This window comes from Mytilus galloprovincialis, chromosome 1 (assembly GCF_965363235.1).
Source record: "Mytilus galloprovincialis chromosome 1, xbMytGall1.hap1.1, whole genome shotgun sequence".
NCBI lineage: Eukaryota > Metazoa > Mollusca > Bivalvia > Mytilida > Mytilidae > Mytilus > Mytilus galloprovincialis.
The window spans coordinates 9,548,966-9,557,406 of record NC_134838.1 but is presented as its reverse complement, the minus strand read 5'-3'; positions in this window follow the sequence as shown (position 1 = coordinate 9,557,406).

The following is an 8,441-nucleotide window of genomic DNA, read 5'->3' as shown; positions in this document are numbered from 1 at the left end:
AAAGATAATCAGTAACTACATTTTATTTTGGTTCACCATTCTTTATGTAATTTAGACACATTATATTCAGAGGGTCCAATTTCATCAAACATCATAGTCAATTATTTTGCAATTGTGAGTGTTTGAATCTTAATTAAGGTAAAGGGTAGGGCCAGAGCATATTTAAATAATGTTTTAGGCATTGTAGAATCTCAATCCTGCAGCCAATCTTCATCAGACATCATCCATTACTGGCAGCCTTTTGGGGACATTCTTGGTCAGGGGTGACTAGGTTAGGAGAGTGTGAAGCCCTATATCAAGGTCATAGATGAAGGTTGCATTAAGGAAAAACTAAATATTTTCAGTAGAATTGTGGAAAGCTATTCTACTTAATCATTTATGGTGCCATCTTATTTTTGTTTTTGTTCTATTTTGTGTTTTTATGGGATTTTCAACAAAAAATTTGTTAATAAATCGCAAGTGTATTTCAACTGATTGATTTTTTTAAAAGATTCATAGTGTAATTATCACACTACTCTAATGAGGCCTTAGTACCTGGAAAGATCCAATATATCAAAACTATGCTTAACGCTATATTGACATGTTGTATTCAATCATTTAGCGAATAATTTATTTTCCAGAATTCCTCTATGTAAATAACATTTGTTCTAGTTCTATTATGTGATGTATAATACTTCATTACTTTACAGATTTAACAAAGAAATTGTTCATGGTTTGTCAATTTGAACCTCAGAAATTGTTATATGCAAAAATGTCTCTATTCACTGTTGTAGTTATCTTCATGTTTATTATTATGTATTCTGAGCCCATATATTTTTCATTTAATTTCACATGAAATAGTAAAGTAATTTTAAATGTTTTAGTGTTTTTTTTCACTTATATGTTTACACAAAGTCGTAATAGTCTATTAAATGGTATGATGAACTTCTCTTTCTCTATCTGCCACTTGTATCAGTCAACATTGCAACAGAAGATCAATATAAAAAAGAAGATGTGGTATGATTACTAATGAGACAACTCTCCACAAGAGACCATGTGACACAGAAATTAACAACTTTAGGTCACCTTCAACAATCAACATAGCCTATACCACATAGTCCGCTATAAAAGGCCCCGAAATGACAAATGTAAAACAATTTAAACACAAAAACTTATGGCCTAATTTATGTACAAAAAATGAACAAAAACCAAATATGTAACACATCAACAAACGACAACCACTGAATAATGGGCTCCTGACTTTGGACAGGCAGGGTTAAACAAGTCTAGCTAAACTCTTGGTCAACTTTTCTGTACAATTATGTGATATACATATAGTAGAGTTTTTTATAACTCCATGTGTATCAATAAACCTAAACAATAGTTTACTTGAATATGACTGAAGTTTATATTGAAAATTTTTATGGGATAAGGTTTTACTACAGATATCACATGTGTTCGTGGGTATCAAAGTTCTGTTAATTTCCTTGGTATACATGAACCACAAATTTTAATGTGCAACTTAGAGTAAATTTTTACTATTAGCTGTAGGCTGACTTTCGTAAAACCATGAAATCCAATATCCTCAAATAGTTTTATATGGTTGATCGATATATGTCCTTTGGTTTCTTTTCATGTCACAACTAAACAGCTAAAGTTGACAAGGTTGATCGATATATGTCCTTTGGTTTCTTGTCATGTCACAGCTAAACAGCTAAAGTTGACATGGTTGATCTATATATGTCCTTTGGTTTCTTGTCATGTCACAACTAAAGTTGACAAGGTTGATCTATATATGTCCTGTGGTTTCTGTCATGTCACAACTAAACAGCTAAAGTTGACAAGGTTGACCTATTTATGTCTATATATGTCCTTTGGTTTCTTGTCATGTCACAACTAAAGTTGACAAGGTTGATCTATATATGTCCTGTGGTTTCTTGTCATGTCACAACTAAACAGCTAAAGTTGACAAGGTTGATCTATATATGTCCTTTGGTTTCTTGTCATGTCACAGCTAAAGTTGACAAGGTTGACCTATATATGTCCTTTGGTTTCTTGTCATGTCACAACTAAACAGCTAAAGTTGACAAGGTTGATCTATATATGTCCTTTGGTTTCTTGTATGTCACAGCTAAAGTTGACAAGGTTGATCTATATATGTCCTTTGGTTTCTTGTCATGTCACAACTAAAGTTGACAAGGTTGATCTATATATGTCCTTTGGTTTCTTGTCATTTCACAACTAAACAGCTAAAGTTGACAAGGTTGATCTATATATATGTCCTTTGGTTTCTTGTCATGTCACAACTAAACAGCTAAAGTTGACAAGGTTGATCTATATATGTCCTTTGGTTTCTTGTCATGTCACAACTAAACAGCTAAAGTTGACAAGGTTGATCTATTTATGTCCTTTGGTTTCTTGTCATTTCACAACTAAACAGCTAAAGTTGACAAGGTTGATCGATATATGTCCTTTGGTTTCTTGTCATGTCACAACTAAACAGCTAAAGTTACAAGGTTGATCTATATATGTCCTTTGGTTTCTTGTCATGTCACAGCTAAAGTTGACAAGGTTGACCTATATATGTCCTTTGATTTCTTGTCATGTCACAACTAAACAGCTAAAGTTGACAAGGTTGATCTATATATGTCCTTTGGTTTCTTGTCATGTCACAACTAAACAGCTAAAGTTGACATGGTTGATCTATATATGTCCTTTGGTTTCTTGTCATGTCACAACTAAAGTTGACAAGGTTGATCTATATATGTCCTGTGGTTTCTTGTCATGTCACAACTAAACAGCTAAAGTTGACAAGGTTGACCTATATATATCTATATATGTCCTTTGGTTTCTTGTCATGTCACAACTAAAGTTGACAAGGTTGATCTATATATGTCCTGTGGTTTCTTGTCATGTCACAACTAAACAGCTAAAGTTGACAAGGTTGATCTATATATGTCCTTTGGTTTCTTGTCATGTCACAGCTAAAGTTGACAAGGTTGACCTATATATGTCCTTTGGTTTCTTGTCATGTCACAACTAAACAGCTAAAGTTGACAAGGTTGATCTATATATGTCCTTTGGTTTCTTGTATGTCACAGCTAAAGTTGACAAGGTTGATCTATATATGTCCTTTGGTTTCTTGTCATGTCACAACTAAACAGCTAAAGTTGACAAGGTTGATCTATATATGTCCTTTGGTTTCTTGTCATGTCACAACTAAACAGCTAAAGTTGACAAGGTTGATCTATTTATGTCCTTTGGTTTCTTGTCATTTCACAACTAAACAGCTAAAGTTGACAAGGTTGATCGATATATGTCCTTTGGTTTCTTGTCATGTCACAACTAAACAGCTAAAGTTACAAGGTTGATCTATATATGTCCTTTGGTTTCTTGTCATGTCACAGCTAAAGTTGACAAGGTTGACCTATATATGTCCTTTGATTTCTTGTCATGTCACAACTAAACAGCTAAAGTTGACAAGGTTGATCTATATATGTCCTTTGGTTTCTTGTCATGTCACAACTAAACAGCTAAAGTTGACAAGGTTGACCTATATATGTCCTTTGGTTTCTTGTCATGTCACAACTAAACAGCTAAAGTTGACATGGTTGATCTATATATGTCCTTTGGTTTCTTGTCATGTCACAACTAAAGTTGACAAGGTTGATCTATATATGTCCTGTGGTTTCTTGTCATGTCACAACTAAACAGCTAAAGTTGACAAGGTTGACCTATATATATCTATATATGTCCTTTGGTTTCTTGTCATGTCACAACTAAAGTTGACAAGGTTGATCTATATATGTCCTGTGGTTTCTTGTCATGTCACAACTAAACAGCTAAAGTTGACAAGGTTGATCTATATATGTCCTTTGGTTTCTTGTCATGTCACAGCTAAAGTTGACAAGGTTGACCTATATATGTCCTTTGGTTTCTTGTCATGTCACAACTAAACAGCTAAAGTTGACAAGGTTGATCTATATATGTCCTTTGGTTTCTTGTATGTCACAGCTAAAGTTGACAAGGTTGATCTATATATGTCCTTTGGTTTCTTGTCATGTCACAACTAAACAGCTAAAGTTGACAAGGTTGATCTATATATGTCCTTTGGTTTCTTGTCATGTCACAACTAAACAGCTAAAGTTGACAAGGTTGATCTATTTATGTCCTTTGGTTTCTTGTCATTTCACAACTAAACAGCTAAAGTTGACAAGGTTGATCGATATATGTCCTTTGGTTTCTTGTCATGTCACAACTAAACAGCTAAAGTTACAAGGTTGATCTATATATGTCCTTTGGTTTCTTGTCATGTCACAGCTAAAGTTGACAAGGTTGACCTATATATGTCCTTTGATTTCTTGTCATGTCACAACTAAACAGCTAAAGTTGACAAGGTTGATCTATATATGTCCTTTGGTTTCTTGTCATGTCACAACTAAACAGCTAAAGTTGACAAGGTTGACCTATATATGTCCTTTGGTTTCTTGTCATGTCACAACTAAACAGCTAAAGTTGACATGGTTGATCTATATATGTCCTTTGGTTTCTTGTCATGTCACAACTAAAGTTGACAAGGTTGATCTATATATGTCCTGTGGTTTCTTGTCATGTCACAACTAAACAGCTAAAGTTGACAAGGTTGATCTATATATGTCCTTTGGTTTCTTGTCATGACACAGCTAAAGTTGACAAGGTTGACCTATATATGTCCTTTGGTTTCTTGTCATGTCACAACTAAACAGCTAAAGTTGACAAGGTTGATCTATATATGTCCTTTGGTTTCTTGTATGTCACAGCTAAAGTTGACAAGGTTGATCTATATATGTCCTTTGGTTTCTTGTCATGTCACAACTAAACAGCTAAAGTTGACAAGGTTGATCTATATATGTCCTTTGGTTTCTTGTCATGTTGGTTTCTTGTCATGTCACAACTAAACAGCTAAAGTTGACAAGGTTGATCTATATATGTCCTTTGGTTTCTTGTCATGTCACAACTAAACAGCTAAAGTTGACAAGGTTGACCTATATATGTCCTTTGGTTTCTTGTATGTCACAGCTAAAGTTGACAAGGTTGACCTATATATGTCCTTTGGTTTCTTGTCATGTCACAACTAAAGTTGACAAGGTTGATCTATATATGTCCTTTGGTTTCTTGTCATGTTACAACTAAACAGCTAAAGTTGACAAGGTTGATCGATATATATGTCCTTTGGTTTCTTGTCATGTCACAACTAAACAGCTAAAGTTGATAAGGTTGATCTATATATGTCTTTTGGTTTCTTGTCATGTCACAACTAAAGTTGACAAGGTTGATCTATATATGTCCTGTGGTTTCTTGTCATGTCACAACTAAAGTTGACAAGGTTGATCGATATATGTCCTTTGGTTTCTTGTCATGTCACAGCTAAAATTGACAAGGTTGATCTATATATGTCCTTTGGTTTCTTGTCATGTCACAACTAAACAGCTAAAGTTGACAAGGTTGATCTATATATGTCCTTTGGTTTCTTGTCGTGTCACAACTAAACAGCTAAAGTTGACAAGGTTGATCTATTTATGTCCTTTGGTTTCTTGTCATTTCACAACTAAACAGCTAAAGTTGACAAGGTTGATCGATATATGTCCTTTGGTTTCTTGTCATGTCACAACTAAACAGCTAAAGTTACAAGGTTGATCTATATATGTCCTTTGGTTTCTTGTCATGTCACAGCTAAAGTTGACAAGGTTGACCTATATATGTCCTTTGATTTCTTGTCATGTCACAACTAAACAGCTAAAGTTGACAAGGTTGATCTATATATGTCCTTTGGTTTCTTGTCATGTCACAACTAAACAGCTAAAGTTGACAAGGTTGACCTATATATGTCCTTTGGTTTCTTGTCATGTCACAACTAAACAGCTAAAGTTGACATGGTTGATCTATATATGTCCTTTGGTTTCTTGTCATGTCACAACTAAAGTTGACAAGGTTGATCTATATATGTCCTGTGGTTTCTTGTCATGTCACAACTAAACAGCTAAAGTTGACAAGGTTGATCTATATATGTCCTTTGGTTTCTTGTCATGACACAGCTAAAGTTGACAAGGTTGACCTATATATGTCCTTTGGTTTCTTGTCATGTCACAACTAAACAGCTAAAGTTGACAAGGTTGATCTATATATGTCCTTTGGTTTCTTGTATGTCACAGCTAAAGTTGACAAGGTTGATCTATATATGTCCTTTGGTTTCTTGTCATGTCACAACTAAACAGCTAAAGTTGACAAGGTTGATCTATATATGTCCTTTGGTTTCTTGTCATGTTGGTTTCTTGTCATGTCACAACTAAACAGCTAAAGTTGACAAGGTTGATCTATATATGTCCTTTGGTTTCTTGTCATGTCACAACTAAACAGCTAAAGTTGACAAGGTTGACCTATATATGTCCTTTGGTTTCTTGTATGTCACAGCTAAAGTTGACAAGGTTGACCTATATATGTCCTTTGGTTTCTTGTCATGTCACAACTAAAGTTGACAAGGTTGATCTATATATGTCCTTTGGTTTCTTGTCATGTTACAACTAAACAGCTAAAGTTGACAAGGTTGATCGATATATATGTCCTTTGGTTTCTTGTCATGTCACAACTAAACAGCTAAAGTTGATAAGGTTGATCTATATATGTCTTTTGGTTTCTTGTCATGTCACAACTAAAGTTGACAAGGTTGATCTATATATGTCCTGTGGTTTCTTGTCATGTCACAACTAAAGTTGACAAGGTTGATCGATATATGTCCTTTGGTTTCTTGTCATGTCACAGCTAAAATTGACAAGGTTGATCTATATATGTCCTTTGGTTTCTTGTCATGTCACAACTAAACAGCTAAAGTTGACAAGGTTGATCTATATATGTCCTTTGGTTTCTTGTCGTGTCACAACTAAACAGCTAAAGTTGACAAGGTTGACCTATATATGTCCTTTGGTTTCTTTTCATGTCACAACTAAACAGTTAAAGTTGACAAGGTTGATCTATATATGTCCTTTGGTTTCTTGTATGTCACAGCTAAAGTTGACAAGGTTGACCTATATATGTCCTTTGGTTTCTTGTCATGTCACAACTAAACAGTTAAAGTTGACAAGGTTGATCTATATATGTCCTTTGGTTTCTTGTATGTCACAGCTAAAGTTGACAAGGTTGATCTATATATGTCCTTTGGTTTCTTGTCATGTCACAACTAAACAGCTAAAGTTGACAAGGTTGATCGATATATGTCCTTTGGTTTCTTGTCATGTCACAACTAAACAGCTAAAGTTGACAAGGTTGATCTATATATGTCCTTTGGTTTCTTGTCATGTCACAACTAAACAGCTAAAGTTGACAAGGTTGACCTATATATGTCCTTTGGTTTCTTGTCATGTCACAACTAAACAGCTAAAGTTGACAAGGTTGATCTATATATGTCCTTTGGTTTCTTGTCATGTCACAACTAAACAGCTAAAGTTGACAAGGTTGATCTATATATGTCCTTTGGTTTCTTGTCATGTCACAACTAAAGTTGACAAGGTTGATCTATATATGTCGTTCAGTTTTTTTGTCATGCCACAACTATTAATAAAACAGCTAAAGTTGACAAGGTTGACCTTTAAATGTTTTGTTTTTTTTCATGTCACAAAACTAAAATGTTGCTGTTAATAACATTGACCCTTAGAAAGTCTGGGTTTTCTTGTAATGTCAGAAAACTAAACAGTTGCAGTTGACAATGATGTCTTTTTAATAGAATCCTTTGTAGTTTTCTAATGTCAGACATGAGTGCACACACTGAAATGTGTCGTCCGTTTTATTATCATTGAATTCATGTTGAAAGTCTATAATATAAAGATTTTACTACATGTTTCACATAAACTTAACATTATCAATGTTCTATGAAAATTAGGTAGGTCAGAAATCATGTCAGACAGACATGAACACTTACAATCATTCATTTCATCAAGTATAGTGGTTCTAACGCTATTTATACCAGGGAAACATATCAAACAATAAAATCTTAACAGACCCATGAACCTTTAAAATTAGGTCAAAGTCATATAAATCCTGCCAGACAGACTTTCACACCTTACAATTATTCCATACACCAAGTAAAATTGACCTATTGCTTATAGTATTTAATAAATAGACCAAACCACAAGAACTCCACATTGTCCTTAGAACCATAAAATTGAGATCAAGGTGAGATAAAATCTGTAACCACAAAAACTAAACATTGTTCAATGAATCATGAAAATGAGTCAAGGTCTGATGAAACCCTGCATGTACACATTACAATCATTATATACAACAAATACAGGTGCTATATTGCCTATAGTATTTGAGAAAGAGACCAAACCACAAGAACTCCACATTGTCCTTAGAACCATAAAATTAAGATCAAGGTGAGATAAAATCTGTAAGTCAAACATGTGCACATAACAATCATTCTGTACACT